The sequence below is a fragment of the Manduca sexta genome, chromosome 26 (genome assembly GCF_014839805.1).
Source record: "Manduca sexta isolate Smith_Timp_Sample1 chromosome 26, JHU_Msex_v1.0, whole genome shotgun sequence".
Lineage (NCBI taxonomy): Eukaryota > Metazoa > Arthropoda > Insecta > Lepidoptera > Sphingidae > Manduca > Manduca sexta.
Genome location: NC_051140.1, coordinates 5,366,784 through 5,384,294, shown reverse-complemented (window position 1 = coordinate 5,384,294; position 17,511 = coordinate 5,366,784). Strand labels below are relative to the sequence as shown.

Genomic DNA, 17,511 nt, shown 5'->3' with positions numbered 1-17,511 from the left:
TTTTGTGCACAATGTTCCGAATTATTTATATTGCTATTCTGTGTTATACATTGTTTTACATAATCACTTAGATTCTTATCACGATTCTGTTATCCGGTCTTCTATATAATGGTAACTGTTTAAATTTATTATCTGAATGTGACTTGGATTGGTTGTCAATATTAGAATCATTAATTTGCAGAATGGGCTGTGATGTGATTTTGTTTGGCGCCATCTATCGGTATTGTATGTAAATTATGTTATAGAATTTATGTTTCTTTCAGTTTCTGACTCTATATTGCAAAATAATGTAGTACTTAATTTTCAAGTGAAAAATTGATAAAATTGGAAAAGTGTCAGTAACTATCGTTTTAATAATGAATGTGTTTATTGATGTAAGCATTTTTAATTACATCGGTTAACTTGCTAAAAATAACTTATGTATAAAACATTTCACGTAATTTATTAATACAATAATTAATGAAAATGAAAAGAAAATGTAACTTTTACCCTCACAACATTAAACGATATTCTTTCCAGACAAAATACATAAAAGAGAACGTGATGAAACCCGATGACAATCTGTAAATAAATTGAAAATAAACGCTAATTATTTACGAACGACGTTTAGTACAAACAACGTTAAAAAAGCTGTTCAAATCGCTTCGCGCGAGGCTCATGTATTATTTATACTCTACTGTATTAATGAACCAAGGTCGCATGAATAAATTTCCTTTTGTTACACAATGTGCACTTTCACACGGATTCTTGCGTAATTGTTGCGTTAGTTATAAGTTTAAGATAATGTTTCTTTTTGGTGTTTATTAAATTGTTATTAGATGTGAGCGGTTCTTCTACTCGGTCATAGATGGCGTTACATGTATCGGATTGGTTTAGTTCGTTTAGTTGGGATGTTTATGAAGATAGAAATTATGAATTGTATCTTTTATTAACATAAATACGTATGAATTTACATAACGCGTGTCGCATGTATAAACACAGTAGCAACTAATGTGATTACTAAATGTTACTTTGTTGATATTGCAGGCCTAAGTATCAAGAGTAGCTTGTATAAACATTATTTTAAAAGCATTTTTTTATTACTTATTTTGTAAATAAGCTTTTCTTCAATGGGGAATTAAAACAATAAGTAAACATTTATATTATAGTTAATTTATTGTTTATTATTGTGTTCCTAAAGTAGTAAAAACCTATACTTAAAATAAAAGAAGAATAAATATTTTATATTAACTATCTTAGGACAGGGTCCATGGCCTCTTAATTAGAACCATATGCCGATAAATGATCCTAAACTATTACTAATTAAAAATTCGGTCATATCTAAAAAATATTATGAATTGTAATACTATGGTTACATATTACGTGTTTCATTACATATTATGTATAATTATAAACACACACTCTCACACAATTTATCCTTAAAGGGGTAAGTAGAGACGCAGTCACTTTTCGCCATCCGTTTTCCGTCCCATGATGTGATAGGGGGTGACCCCATCGCCATTTCGGGCACAAATTTCAGACTCCGATCTGATACAAACCCAATGGCACTGCCCGATCCCGGGATCGAACCCAAGACCTCAGCTTTGCGATCCAACCTTATAACTACGCCACTGGGGCAATGACACATTAGTCATTAAATATTTGTTTTTTATAAAATGTCATAACAAGTCTATTTGTAACCGTATTATAAATTCACTAAAAACATATGTTACATTACATATTTTTATAATAAATATAATATTAAAGTCTGACGGCTTTTAACGTCGTCATATTTTTTATTTTTAGTTCTTAAACTATATTTAACTACAAAATTACTAGGGCATCATAACAAAAACAGTGCGTAAAGTAAGCTTGATACTAAAATCTCTACACTTTTATCTGGTAGCGAAGAGATCAAAAGTACACAAAGTTGAATGAAGGTAAGTTTTACCATGATGTTTACATCAAAAGTACAGTTCAGAATCCGAACCTTTGTACTCTAATCGTTTAAAATTACCTACGCATCTATAATTTCGCACACATCCGCGCCGCGTGCGGGGATACGCATCGTACATTTACCTGTGTGCGTACCTTCCGTCTCGCTCTTTTAGATACGCGCGTCCCGCTCGCACCCGCTACCCGCGCATCTATTATAGATGTTACCTTGTAATGTATATTTAACAATATTTACTTTTTGTGTTTGATTTGGACTGCTTTGTGGGTTAATCTGTTTCGGTACTTTTTAGACGTATTCTGGTGTTTGTGGCTAGTTTTTATAAAGTTTCTTATTAAAATTTCAGTCAACACTCGGAAGTTTAAGAAGTGTGTAGTAGTAAGCATGAAAAATAATATTTATCGATTGTTATTTAACTTGATTATAATTTATCTCCTGTTGTATCATGGTTGTAGTACTTTTCATCAATATCTAAATATTAAAACATAAATATAGAATACCATGTTACTTAATTAAAGTAAAACACCAACCAATACAAAATATTTCTAGCTAATCTTCAGTATAGTATTATCATATTTTTTGTATAAAAAACCATACATACTATTCATACCCACCATGATAACTTATCACTGACCAATGGTCACGTGATAAAACGAAGATCACAGCGCACATCATATTCTGTAATTAAAGATTGCAATTAAAAATTGCACAATCTCGATAGTGCGCGTATCGAGTGACCAATGATACAGGGTTTGGTCCACACACGCTAGGTCTGGTCTAGATGGGGGAGGCCAGAGGGGGGCGGTAGGCGGCGCCGCGCATGCGTGCCGTTGCCAAGACGACCGCACGTATCTGCGCGTGTGTGCGTGAGGCGAGTAAAGCACGTACGACTTGGAAGGGTGCGGGAACGGAAAATAATATTTTCGTATTGTTTTTATTATGGTTTATATGGTAATATATTTTCAATGTAGCTGGTGTAGACTTCGGTGATTGGACAGCTGCTGTGTAGTTAGGCTAACATCACTGCCTGCAGATTACCTGAAAGAAACAAAGGCATACATTTTATATGTCAATATATTTAAGTAGCTTTTTAGGGGATTTTCTAAGTGATTCTCTCAAGTAGTCTAAACCAAGCTTAAGCTGGGTACGATTTCGGTTTTGGCGAGAATATCGTTTATAAAATTTCAATAGAATAACTTTTAACAATCACAACAGACGTTTGAAAAACCCTAAAGTTACACACATCCTGAACATTTTCCACATACAAGACATACTAGTATTATGATACTGATTTTACATTTCACGTACAAATTGCCATAGTTTCTAGTAACCTAACGAAAATTTACACATTTTCCATTCACCGACAACGCCAATAACCGAGTGACGTCACACAACACATTAACATCGCGAATCGACTGCACCGCTCTGTGTACCGCATTCCGCACTCACACACGCGCGCGCATGTGTGCCGGTCACGTACATACAGCCCACTACGCCCATAGTTGTACTATCTACGTCTTGTTATGTACATTTGAGTTACAAGGGTATTTTTGAAAGCAAACCTTTCTGGAAAACACTTTTAACGGGTATCGATGGCTCTTTTGAGTTGGATAAAATTTTATTATTAGGAAAATTCTATTTTTATACTGCCCGGGTTGAAAATTTTGTTCGTAGATGTATCTTATTTGTAGTTTTAAGGTTTGATGCGTTAATTTTAATGTCAATGAATAACTATAATTATTGATATTTTATGTAAAAGTATTTGTTCAAAACGTGTTGCTTCTGAAACTATAAACCGTAAACGTAAACATAGGGGTTGTGGGTAAATATGACAGGCCTATTATCATAAATTAAGTTATATTCTGATTCTTCAAACAGCAACAGGGATTTTATGAATTACTTTAGCGCTTTAGGATTTCATACTTAACCCAATAAATCATTTTTACTACAAATCAACTATGGACCCGTTACTACCATCAGACCGACGAGCCACAAAGCATACCCTCATACTTGGTAACCTTAACAGTCCCATAGTTTCCCAAAGCCACCATCGAACGTCCAAAGCCGGACTTCTAGCCACACCACATTTTTTTAAACCAACTTCCTTAAAAAATCGATAGAGGAGCGGTATAAGGCATTGCGAAGGTCATGGCCTCATCGATCCTACACTGAAAGTGAGACCGGCTGCCACTACTAACACCGTCCCGCTGGCTATGCAGGCTGAATTAATCGCGCATACATTTGAATATATTTCAAACGCGCTGTTCGGGCGCCGGTGTCGTCGCACCCTTAAGTTTTAAACATTTTGTTGCCGGCACCGGTTTGTTTTTGTGGATTTTAGCGAGAAGACGAGTGGTGTGGGCGAATGACGGTGAAGGTGATCGCAAGAGAGGAATTGCTTAGGATATTTGATATAGAGGAGACTTCAAAAAGGTTGGAGGATTAGGAGAAGACTTAGCCGAATGATGCCGATTAACGCAGGCGAGGATCATATAGGAGAGGAAATGCTTAGGATATTGGATATTGAGGAGACTTCAAAAAGGTTGGAAGATTAGGAGAAGACTTAGCAGAATGATGCCGATAAAGACAGGTAAGGATCATATAGGAGAGGAAATGGTTAGGATATTGGATATTAAGGAGACTTCACAAAGGTTGGAGAATTAGAATACTTAGGCGATTGATGCCGGTGAAGGCAGTTGAGGATCAAATAAGAGGAGTGCTATGGACATTGAATGATTTTAAAAAGAGATTTGGAGGACTAAGAGATAAGACTTAGCTGATATGAACAATGGACCTAATCAATGAATATAGTATTTTTGCTGCCCTTATAATATTTTTTGAAAGAGAAAAACGCAACATCAATACCCCGGCAGTGCAATACAATTATTCCAGTATGTTACAGACCGGATAATGCTTGGATTTTGCTACTTGTGGCCTGGTTGCTGTCAACTGGAGGTAAGAATATTCTTTAAACGGCTCCTGTTACACTTCCTAACTACAGCCTTAGGCCCTTTGAAGACGAAATACATAGTCAATAGTATCAAACTCTGTCCAAGATATAAGCAGTTGTCAGAAAAAAGGTTCCTTTGACTCGTGACCCGACCTTCACTCGGAATAAGGATATAGAATATAGATAAAGGTTCAAATATGTTTGGCAAGTTTACTGAAACATACAGTAATAGATAGAGAATTACTTTAAACATGCGAAGATCACCTTTTAAGATGTGTTGGCGTTACCAGGTTGGATTGTTTCACCAATTAAGTTTCCTCTATGTATTTTTTTTTCTTGTCAAATAATTCATAATAATTGAGAATATTTTTTAAAAATATCACATTTTGTGTGTGAATAGGGTGGCGAATGGGGGCGAGGTTTCTCCATTTCAAACGTAATTCACCCCCTCCTCTATTGTAGAATTATAGTAAATATAAATTAAAAATTGTATACAAGTATAGAATTTGTATCGATATAGACTAAATATGACTTGTTGTCAGATAGCCATGTGGTTAAATTGTACTTCGAAATAAGGTCGGTATGAGACATTTCCGGGTCCCAGAACCTCCAACAGATGGCGGCACGTGTTAACATGCATAAATTATTATAATGTATTTTTTGTGCACTATTCTACTGCATCAAACGATAGGTTATACTTAAGAGAAGCAATATTGTAAAATCAACTATCTTTCACATAGTTGATCGCTCATTTAAATACACACCTTATATCAAAGGTATTAAGAACTGTAATTTTTGTCAGCGACTTTCTGTAGACTAAAATACGTATAGGCACATAATATACATTTGCCTCAACATTGCGGACGTTATACAAATACCTGCCTACATGATTGTCTCTACACTGAACTACGAAGACTCTGATTGTTACTAATATTTAGACTATCCAATTATATATTAAGACTATCCGATTATATATTAAGACTAAGATTAGATTAGGGATCATTCCTTTTAAAAGACTGATGGCAGTATCTTTTATTTTGGACCAGTAAAGCAATATTATTGTGCCAATATAAAAAAAGATTTTTACAGCAGCCATTAGAGTCGTCAAATAGAACACGTCTCGTGATGACGGGCTGAAACAAAACGGGCGGGCGTTTTAATAAAAACCAGAGAGAATTGACGTTTAGTTCGTGTCCGGCGCGGCGCGAAGTAGGCTTGGCAGGATGTCCTACGCGGCTGGATATAGGCTATACTATGCTATACTATACTATAAAGAGATGTTCTAAATTTAAAATTAAATATTTTTATATTAAGAATCCTTTAATCCTTGTTTGCATTTAGAAAAACCAAACACATTGTGATGGTGATTTTGATTTTTTACTTGTCCATGCTAAAAAACAACATTAAACATTTTTAAATTAATGATTAAATAACATTTGATTATATCGCTACGAGCATAATTTTATTTAATATTAAGTAAATTAAAATTTTTAGTTTCCTTAAAACCTTTGACTTTGACGCAAGCACAAAAGGATCACTGGTTAAAATATTGCCGCTTTAAATTACAATAAGTAGCTATATTTGCGCTATATCGCCAACGCAAAACGTTACCCACGTAGGACGCACGCATTCCGACATCGGACGAATACATAAATACAATATGGAAAGTCGTGCGTTTGTCACTATGTATCGCTATTCAGTTCGCGTCAACACGCAGATGTCTCCAACATTCACACGTTAGTATGAGGGCCGCTTGGATCTTCTGGACAGGAATAAAGTCTTCTGAAGATAATTGGTCGGAACTTTATGAGTAACGTTTTAAGGCTTATTTGAGTATACTGATGTGCTATGCGCAAAAGCGGTTTGTCAAGGAAACCTTATTTCGAGATAATCGAAGTTTTGTAAATATAGTTTTGTATGTAAAACTGAGATAAGAAACTCTTTTAAGATTTTTTTTAACAAGTTCTAAACAAGATACCGTTATTTAGGTAAGTTCTTTGGATGGGTATTTCTTTAAGCTATTTGACGACATAAAAATCAAGACAGATTTTTTTGAGATATCGCTTTCGAGCTTCGCACGGCAGTACACCAATGTATCCTACAAATATGTAAGAACATGGTAAGGAAACGTGCATATCTGAAAATCGTGTATATTTGAGAATTCTCCAGAAGTATTTCGGAGGTATGTGAATCCAGATGACCTGAAGTAGTTCAGCGATATGGACTAAAGTCTAAACCCTCTCAGTAGTAGAGAAGGCCCGTGCCCAGCAGTGGAAACCATTAATATAGGTATTATTATTATATCAATGTATTTGTTTGAGTACCTATTCACTGGTCATGCATGACTGATTCGTCCTGAAATGTGTGGTATTTCATTCTATTTCATAATAGGTCTCCAAAAATATCTATCTTGACAACCGTTTTCTATAGAAGTGAGAGCCTGTTGTGTTCTGGTTTGGTGAACTTAGAATTTGAGGTAATAACTCGGTAGATGCCGTACATCTAACATCTAATCATCATGCGTGGTACTTCATCGTTCAATGTTTTTAGGTAGTGGTGTTGTTATGTAGTAGCCAAGCGTGATACCAGCATGTCGATCTTGGGTCGTGTCTTCGGCTGCATTACCTCTTTTATGTTATTATCTGCAAAACAAAAACAACGAGTTACAATGGGCACCAAATAAAGAAAACATATTTAATACTCTTCATCATCATCAGTCACAGGATGTCTACTGCTGAACATGGGCCTCCTACAAAGATTTCCGGATCTAAATATTGGAAACGGCCCGCATTTTATGCATCATTTTATACTGTTGGGCTTATACAATATGCTCTTCTGGCTCATAACTTAAAGTTGGATATTATTCAAACATCTGTTAAGGAATCAAATCTGGGACCTCTTACACCACAGCCACCTCTGCAATACTCTCGCTTTCATTTTTTTTTTATACAAACAGTTTCACCGAAACTTTCGCCTACAACACCCGTGATCAAAGAGGCATTGTCCGAAAATCTTGGCGAAATTTTGACAGCCACGTCTGGCCAAAGTTTGCTGAAGACTTTAATTTGGCGTTTACCAGATGTTCGCTATGTTGTGTCTGAAGGTGAGGACAATGCGTCCCGGCGGGGGAGGGGTGGCTGCCTACCCCCCTTCCCCCGGCTCCCTCCGCCCCCCACGGTCCCCGCGGGCGTCCCTCAGGGCGACGACCTTGCTATTGCGATGCGCGACACGCGCTATACTTTTGCCGCTTTCAGAATAAGGTCATGCCCATTCAGTTTCCAAGATATAGGTTGTGTGATGTAACGTCCACGTTTTAATTTGCATTTCCTTAAGCTCACAGCGTGTTTGATTTAGATGGATTGGAATATGTGTTCGGCTGTTCCTCAGTTTAAACGTAGTTGGTAGCAGGATGGTGAAAAATGCTCAGGAATTAGACATTTCGTACGGTCGGGAATTTATCGGTGTATAATAACTGAACACTTAGATATGGAAGGTTTTTTGTGGGTTTTAATGTTGACATACGTATTTTAAAGAAAAAGAACAATAACTCATTAGTATATAACTAGAATATTGAATTTATTACAATTGCTTGTTAAGTTTTTGTAGTTATAAAATTCAAGTCAAATATCTCCCACAAATTAGTTCAATTCAAAACTAATTACAAGATAAAAAAAATATCACGTCTATCATGACGTCACAAAGATTTCAGCTGAACTTTCACGGCCAAGCAAAAATGGCTTTCGCCGACTGCGTAGTCCGCGACGAACCCGCGGCGTACGCAAGCTGTATTATGCATTAACCATGAGGACGTTTGCTACCCGCCCGGCCCGCACACGGGCGAAACAAAAACACTCACACATCTAATTAGTTGTTTGTAAACACGTGTAATGCATGTGTGTGTTCGGAGGTCATACAAGTTTAAGTTTTTGAGACTATTGACATGACTTAAATACAATTTAAAATAGTAGAAATTGTAGTAACGTGAGTTTCTGAATGCTCTTCATGACTGGATTAAAATGAAACTAATAAGTATGCCTAAAAAAATTAAGGCAATGTACTCACTGACGAAAGCACACTATCGACTGAAAATGAATACACTTTGAAACAGTAAATACGTATTATAGTAACTTGAGTTTTTGAATGTCCTTCATAACTGGATTAATATGAATCTAATAAGTATGCTCAAATAAAAATTAAGGCAATGCACTCACTAACGTAAATCCTATTGTTTTGTATAATGAAGTCTTGACGCTACGTCAAGTGGCAGGGGTTCGCGTTTTGCATACATTTTTGTTTGGGTTCCCGCTCGAGTGTTCATTAACATTTTGGCACCGTGATAGTGGCTCGTTTGTTCTACGAGTGGACGGTAATGGATTCCAATTTTATTTCTAGATTCAATTTGAGAGGTGGTTGACCTAGTTTACAGGAAGACGTGGAAGGCGGTGTTCGGATGCTTGGTATTTTGTCTGTAGATACAAGACATGTTTTAGGATCTATTAAGGGTATTTGTTAATATTAAACTAGTATATAACATGTGTTAATAAGGGTATCGTTATAAGAATGGGTAAATAACAATTTTTAAATATGGAACTCGTAGTTAGATTTATCTTTTTATACGTTATTTCCCATTGATTTCAAAGCAATATTAACGATGATTTGTACTGTAAATTTATGGTTGGAAATGAATAATTAGGATCATAATCGAGAACATTTCGCATCTAGTAACCGCAATTCGTTGAAATCAATTGATAAAACAAGGGGCTTGACAGACGTTTGCGGGGTGCTGCGGGGTGAGGCGGGGCGCGGCGGGGGCGGTGCGGGGGTGGTTCGGTTAATGAACCTGCCGAGATGCATGCCGTCGGACGTCCCGCAATAATATTAGTTCAACGTTCAAATGAAAGCTATGAATTCTCTATGGACTGATAGACTCTACGATAGAGTCATGAAACTAGACTGTGTGTGAAGTTTCAAGGTCCACTAATTTATGATCCTCCTCCGCTTACCATCATGTGCATTGGGGTCATTTTAGCTTGATCGTATGAAAACCCTATGCTCCTGATAGGAGATAATCTTTAGAAATAAAAGAATAAAATTATTCGGCAAATTTAAAATTATATTTTGATTTTCTTTTTGTTTGATAGAGATATTTTTACATCAATTTTTTCGAACGTTCTACGCCACATCAGTAGTCTATTAAAATAACTGCGCTTTGATAGAGCATTCAAAATCTATATTATATATGAAGAAGTAATGATATTGAGTTAGTCTGCGGAATATATCCAGTGTCCGAGAATTATATCTTACTGAACCAACGATAAGTTATATTAAATATACACGTGTTAATGCGACTTAAAGTTTTCATAGTAAAATACCTCAAAAGCATATTGCCTCATGTAACTAAATGCATCAACTCACATAATTAATTGATTACTGGCCAGAAAACTTAAAAAGAAAAAAATCTACAAATTATATTCTGTCATGCGTATTCAATATTGCCTGTTTGTATGGATCTGTCCTATCTCTACGTAGAGTTATTAATGGCAACTTAACGACATTTTAAGTCTAGTGTCACGTGGAGACATAATAGATAATTAGTCTAGAAATAAAATACAATAAACATAAAGCTAAGTCAATAAAATCTCTCCTAAATTCCAATATAGCTTGTAAATGTTCGTAACTAATATGGGTAGTTGGAATGTGGTGACTCGTTACAAAAATAATAAACCGATTTCGAGATGCAGATAATAATAATAATTATTATTATTTGCACCTCAAAAACAGTTTATTAAAATCAAATTTTAAGGTATTGATTTTTTAATTATGCAAATAAAAGAGACGAATGAATGTCCATAAGTTCAAAACTCAAGGACACACATCCCTGACAATTAGAAAATTATGTGGGTATTCTTTGTGGATTATCGCTTGCTTTAACGGTGAAGGAAAATATTTTGAAGATACCTGCATACCTGAGATATTTTCTATAGAAATTTTGAGGGTGTGCGAAGTCTACCAATCCGCACCAGGCCAGCGTGGTGGACTATAGCCGATTCCCTTCTCAGTAGGCCCGTGCCCCGAAATGGGACAGTATATAGCATAGGGTTGATGTTAATAAATATTGTTTAGACTAATAAATGCTCAATTTTTTTATAAATGTTCAAAAATTTTCAAATAGATCAGTAATCAGATGATAATGTCGGAACAGGACAACTGCGGGGGAAGGTTTATGTTTTAATTTTAGCGGGGTTAATTCATACGTAAATAGGTAATAAATATCAAAGAAATGAATTTCTAATTACATTATTTTGCATTATAATTGGCGTCACCATTATATAATCAAAATGTAAAAGGTACGTCAAGATTTAAAATGTTTGACAAATCATATACGTATTGTAATATAGATAGAAAAACGTTTGACAAATCATAATATAAAAATAGATAGATAAAATAGTTCAGACATTACCACATTCCTGTACCGCGCAGCCCGGCTGGGCCAGAAAGCGCGCTTGGAATGTTAATCGTCATTAATCAGGCATTGTGTGAAGGTATCGGGCTTCGGTTCCCGCCGTGCCACGTACGCTCACCGCTAATCGTTGGCAGGACCTAGTCTTGGCCGATTCAGCCAAACAAACGGTCTCACAAAAGGAACGAGAGGAGGTAACTTTATGCCTTGAACAAATTGCTACAATGGTTTTAAACAGTAAAGTCCAGAATGGAAGCAGTGTAACTGGACATAATAAGACTTAACTCTTATATCTTAGGATGACGAGTGCATTGGAATACCAATCAATACTTTGTAATTCAAGTTGTTAGATGGTATTGTGTATTGCTTACAGGTCAACGTCAAGCTCGTCTCGTTATTCAAAGCAATAAAAAAAAATGATTTTTTTTTTCAAATTGCTATAATTGGATTAGAAATCGAACTCCGAAATTGGAATGAAACTAGTTTTCGGATGTTTTTATTATAATTTTCTCCTGACATTTCGAAGACTGCAGCCTTCATAGTCACGGTGCAAAACTATTTTTATTTCGATGTCTAACATTCGCGTAAACATAAGAAATCGTTATGAAATCCGAAATGTGATTGACTTGGTTGATTGCGTGTACCCGTGTACAAGTTTGCAGTGATATAGCAACGGAATAGAAATACCGTAAGAGGAATGAGGACGTATCACAGCTCTCGCCTTTGGATATTGACATGTCTGTCTGATATTGAAATGCAATCCTCCTCTACTTAATAACTAGCAAATACTAATAATTGATTTCGATACTATGAATTATATAAACTGTCAGATAAGAACTTCAGCTAATGTTGTAGATGTTTTAAATACTAGAAGGCATTTTGAACCCTACTCCGCATAATATTAGGGACCGTAGAGTCATATTGCTCTGCCAGTATAACAAAAATTGACTATGAATATAGGTGGCTGTAAAACTTTAACGATATGAATTTATAAGTGCTAGAAAATGCAAAGAACTAGAGAAATCGGTTAATTTAAAAACGAAATCTATTGTCACTATTGATTACACGTGGTGCCCGAGTACATGCGAACAGAACTGAGTCACCAGGACATTCCCTAAAACTCAACCATCAAATAAAAATTTCAAATAAATTTCACAAGACAAATCGGGTAATGTGAAAATATCGTTACAAAAATTGCGTACAGCACGGTTTGCATTGCAGACCGCACAATGCGTCCGGGATGACGTTTCAATGGTCTCTCCATGTGGAAATTTGTATTCGTACTGGAGTGAGTCGGCGCACGGCCTTTTTGTCAGCCCTGTCTACCCTCGTAGCTTTTAATCAGTAATACAAACGCACCGCCGTTGACGAGTAATTGCGCCTATTGATATGTTATTCCAATGAGTTTTGATAGGTTAATAATGGAAGTCTGAAGGTTGGTGCGATCTGGTTATAAATTTTGTTCGAGAAGTTGTCGGTGTTATATGATGTAATATCGAATTTCGATTGGAAATTTTCCGAAACTATACCTTGATAGAGTAGATTTAAGGACGATAAAGTGGAATTGATCAATTGAATGTCTAGGAAGAAGCATCACTCGAGAGGTCCCTAGTTGCACGTATAGTGCAGGATTCCGAAGACCTGTTTAATGAATTTGAGTAAATGTTAATTTACATAAACGTATAAGCCGACCAAATACAAAAATCACACTCTTATCTATGCTCCCACATAAAATGAGTACTATCTACATTAGGTGTTAAATATCATAACTGTTCATTAAAATTTACTTAAAACTTGGAAAAGGACCTTAAATATATGTATTACATTTAAATCCACTACTTAACCAATACATTCCTTGTTATTGATATACAACTGATATAGTGTGCACACGCTCTTCATTCAAGCTCTTTTATTTAACCAATACATTCCTTGTTTTTGGTATACAACTGGTATAGTGTGTACACGCTCTTAATTCAAGCCACAAAACACGAGCTAGACCCTAATTCCGATAAATGAGATCAACATTTACTAGGGCGTCCTAATCAACAGCATCAAATCAGAGAACCAGTACACAGCGGGTAATTAAAATCGAAAATAATATCAGAAACCTGTCGAACAATAACGAAGCTAACCATTAAAATAAGAGCTGAATAATAAATGAAGTCCGGACGAAATTTAAAAAAAGCGAAATTGGTGCGCGCTTTGGGGACACTGCCGAGAGTTCTGTAGGTTTTCAGTACATTTAAAAAGTTTGTGAATACAATGGATTGAATTATGCGTACTTATTTTGTAGTGGTAAAGTTGGTAATAAGCCAAGATTTGATATTGTTTGATTAGGGATGTAAAAGTGAACCTAAAATTGTGACATTGGTAAACTGGAGAATGTTAGTTATTTCGGTTAATGATAAGTAGGAACATTCGTTAAATTATAAACTATTGTGACATAATATTCAAGAAGGGCTCTCGGTGGATGCGACTGCTGGTTTCATCCTCGTTTTTTCTTTTTCTGAGCCCATACGAACATGTCTCTATTATATTCTATTAAAATATAATCTGTTAATTTTGTATAATATAGCCTTTGTCAATAACATAACGTGGGGCACCTTGAAATAATTATTTCATGATAGGTTTTATCCAGTACATTGCGGAATACTAAAAAGAGAGAAAAAAACGCGATCGCGACGGATGCATAGAAATATGGCGTCTACCGGGGACCAATCAAAATTCTTCGTCAATTAAGTGAGTGGAGATCGCGGCAAAAGGAAAATTGTAGGAAAAACTGAGGGTGGCATCGGACGTTAGAGATGTCCCTCGATGTGTACATGTATCGATGAAATTTTACTTTCGGTTTTTAGTGGGATTTATAGATAACTTATTGACGATTGGTCATATTGGTTAGGAATCTTTAATATTATTGGGTTTAAAAACATTTCAAATACATCTTATGGATCTATAGGAGGCAAAAACTTGTGAGGAGATAACTAAATAATAATATGTGTTGCAATTTTGGTTAATGACTGAAAACTCTCTCGCAACTGCTCAAACTTTAAGAACTCACTGTGCCGATTTTAATAGTCAGTTGCTAGAACTTCGTCTGTTAGATATTAGATTATTTTAGCTCCGCAAAAACCTTTGCCACATGTCAGAAATTCAAGAGAAACAAAAACTGTTATATTCATTAAATGCATACAGTGTCACGTTTTTTGACAAGTTTCCATCCACAAAATTAACTTCAAACCAGTTTAATAGCCAAGCAACTCCAAGTCGGACCAGAACTTAACTTATATCGATACTTAAAAATATCGACAAACTCGCATCACTACCCCAGTCCCCGAGCTCTTCAGATATGAAAGCTATGGAAATAAAGTTGGTGCGTCCCGCATTGTGCCGCCTTCGTCGCAAATGGATTTTTGCACTACCCACGTAAATGTTCCCCCTTATTCCTACGACGCAGCGGCATGTTAAGTCGCGTTACTGTGTTTTCATCACGATAAATACCTTCATAAATTTACTTTATGGTTAGGTGAGGTTTGTTTGTGGTTTTTCAGTTTCATGGTAATTCAAGACGAAGAAGATATTGATTCTCCTTCTTTTTTCTAATCGTTGATCTTTGGTGTGATTGTAATTGACAGGAGGATCTTACGAGCTAAAAATTTTATCCTTAAGGTTGACATACCCGAGGACCAGAGTGCTTTAAAATAATTGATTTTTAATCAGACCTAAGGAGGTGGCAGACCAGTGATTAACAAGCACATGCTATATAAGCAAGGCATTCAAATAATAGGAAATTTGTTTTTATTTCAGTACTTATCTCACCAATTACTTGTAAGTTTTTAGTAAAAATAATTTCATCACCGACTTTTAGTACTAAAGAATAATATCGCAGCTTAGCTTTAATGACTGTTTTAGTACCTTGGATTGTCTAATCAGTATACCAAGAACTACAGAAAACTAATTGAAGGAAGGAGAAGGAAGTTGTAGGTATGCAATGTAGAGGAGTGGAACGGAATAAAAACGATTGAAGAACAGTTCCAGTTAGCCTATAAAGGCAATGAAAAATTCACATTGATTGAAAGCTTTACTTAAACATAAAAATAACGTCATTATTCATAAGCTAATAGTTGAAGTTATTGATTATTATAAATCATCATCATTTCAGCCGGGAATCGTCCACTGCTGGACATAGGCCTCCCTCATTGAGCGTCATAGGGACCGGTTTTGGGCCGCTCTCATTCATCGGACTCCGGCGACCCTCACCAGGTCGTGCCAGGCCTGCCTACGCTGCGTCGTCTGGTTCGTGGTCGCCACTCCAGAACTTTTCCGCTCCAACGGCCATCAGTTCTACGAGCTATGTGTCCTGCCTACTGCCACTTGAGTTTAGCAACTCTAATTAATATTCGTTATAATCAAAATAAATAAATAAGAAATATTTCCATTCACACATTCATAATTACATTTCAAAATACACCAAAAGACATAAAATCGGTCTTTTACACCCCAACCGGTCGGGTCTTTACGACCACCAGAAGGCCAGCATGCGAAATTACTCGTAAAATACCCCACGGCTCATTTAGCTTAAACGTTGTATCTGATACCCCATTGACCCTTCCGTGTCTCCGATATCTTCTATTAATAACGAATGAAGGTCTATGGAACTTGTTTGCGATAACAAATCTCTTATGGGGTATGAAGGGAACTGGGTTTGATATTAGTTACGTTTCCGTATTAATGATAGTTTTTTTATATATTTATCAGTATTTTTATTTATTAAGGATTTGAATACACATAGTTATAGATAGATCTGAAAAAAAGTATGCACTTTAGGAATATACCGAATTTCTCGATATTTAAATAGAAGGCAAAAAAGCACTAGAAATTACTTGAAAATTGGTGACAGCAGAATTTGCAAATAAACTCTTTTAATGAATTCTATTTATTCCTCAAATTATTATCAAAATAATCTTTTTGGACATCTAAAGTTCCATCAAAGTTACAATATACAAGTATCATCTATACTGGAAGAGATAGCTAAGACCGCTAGATTCAACTTTGAGAAAGAGGTCAACAGTCGAGCTGAACTAGGCTGGCCTTAATGAACACTACATCTTCCGGGGAACAAAGTTTTTTAACCTACTATACCAGTGAGTAATTCTACGAAAGATTGCAGCATTATTAGTAGTGATTTTGGTTTGGACCAGTGACGAAGGGTGATATTTAAAGAAAAGGTAACCCGAGGCAAAAAACATCCCTCGGTTAACATATCGCGGCCTATTTAATAGAAAACAAAAACTAAGACAAACGTAAATGAAGCTAAAAGAGAAGACGGTAGGAATCGGATTGTAAGGACGCTTCGTCACTGGGTCCTTCCAATACCATCAGGATCGGCATTATATTGAATATCTGATAGATTGTCCTCATAAACTGTTGGTGCGTGATATTAATTATTTTCCCGTTCCATCAGTTTAACACAATAGTCATACTGTCAAATTAATTTTGTAAACGATAACTATAAAAACAAGAACTAAACTACACTTAAATAAAGAAATTAAAATCGTACCAACAAGGATTTGCGAAAGTAAAAGTCGAATCCTTAAGAAAACAACGTGACAAAACTCTCCTTTAGTTTGAATGTAATTTACATATTTTACTTTGTGTCAAAACGCGCGGAGATCTCGACCGTCCACACGTAAGACTGAAGCAAATTCAACGTAAACCTGTTGGTTTAAGTTCAATTCAGCTTTATATATCAAAGTATTACAAGGCGACTATTTCTACAACCCAAAAAATAAACAGTCTAGTCGACGAAAACAACTGTGATTAAAGTTTACTGTAATAGTATTTATTGTTCAACGATAACATCGAAATACTCAGTCACAGTTATAAAAAAACACCTGCCACCGGCCCTCCGTGACCTGACCACCTTAAATTTAGGCTGCAGCGTTGCAGGTCTAACAACCTCATACTAAAACAGAATATCGATTACTTTCGCTACTATAATGTAATCCCCCGCCCACTAGTCGTTTTTTAACTCGGGATGATAATATAGTGGTCTCTGTCTATCGTCGGGGCGTCCCGGCCGTCGCGGCGCCTTCCGCAGCCGTCCCTCTCGCACCTCCGACCCGTATGTAAATTATACTCTCAGTTGTGTGCCACCCTCGACACCCCAGC

At 36.0% G+C, this 17,511-nt stretch overlaps 1 long non-coding RNA gene across 1 annotated transcript in view; it reads right to left on the bottom strand.

Moving 5' to 3' along the window:
* Positions 1-7,227: 7,227 nt before the first annotated feature.
* The window catches only part of LOC119190776, a 47,309-nt gene continuing 37,025 nt past the window's right edge, over positions 7,228-17,511 (bottom strand). Inside the window, exon 3 of the long non-coding RNA XR_005113092.1 lies at positions 7,228-7,525. This is a non-coding gene — a long non-coding RNA (uncharacterized LOC119190776). The remainder of the gene's footprint in view (positions 7,526-17,511) is intronic.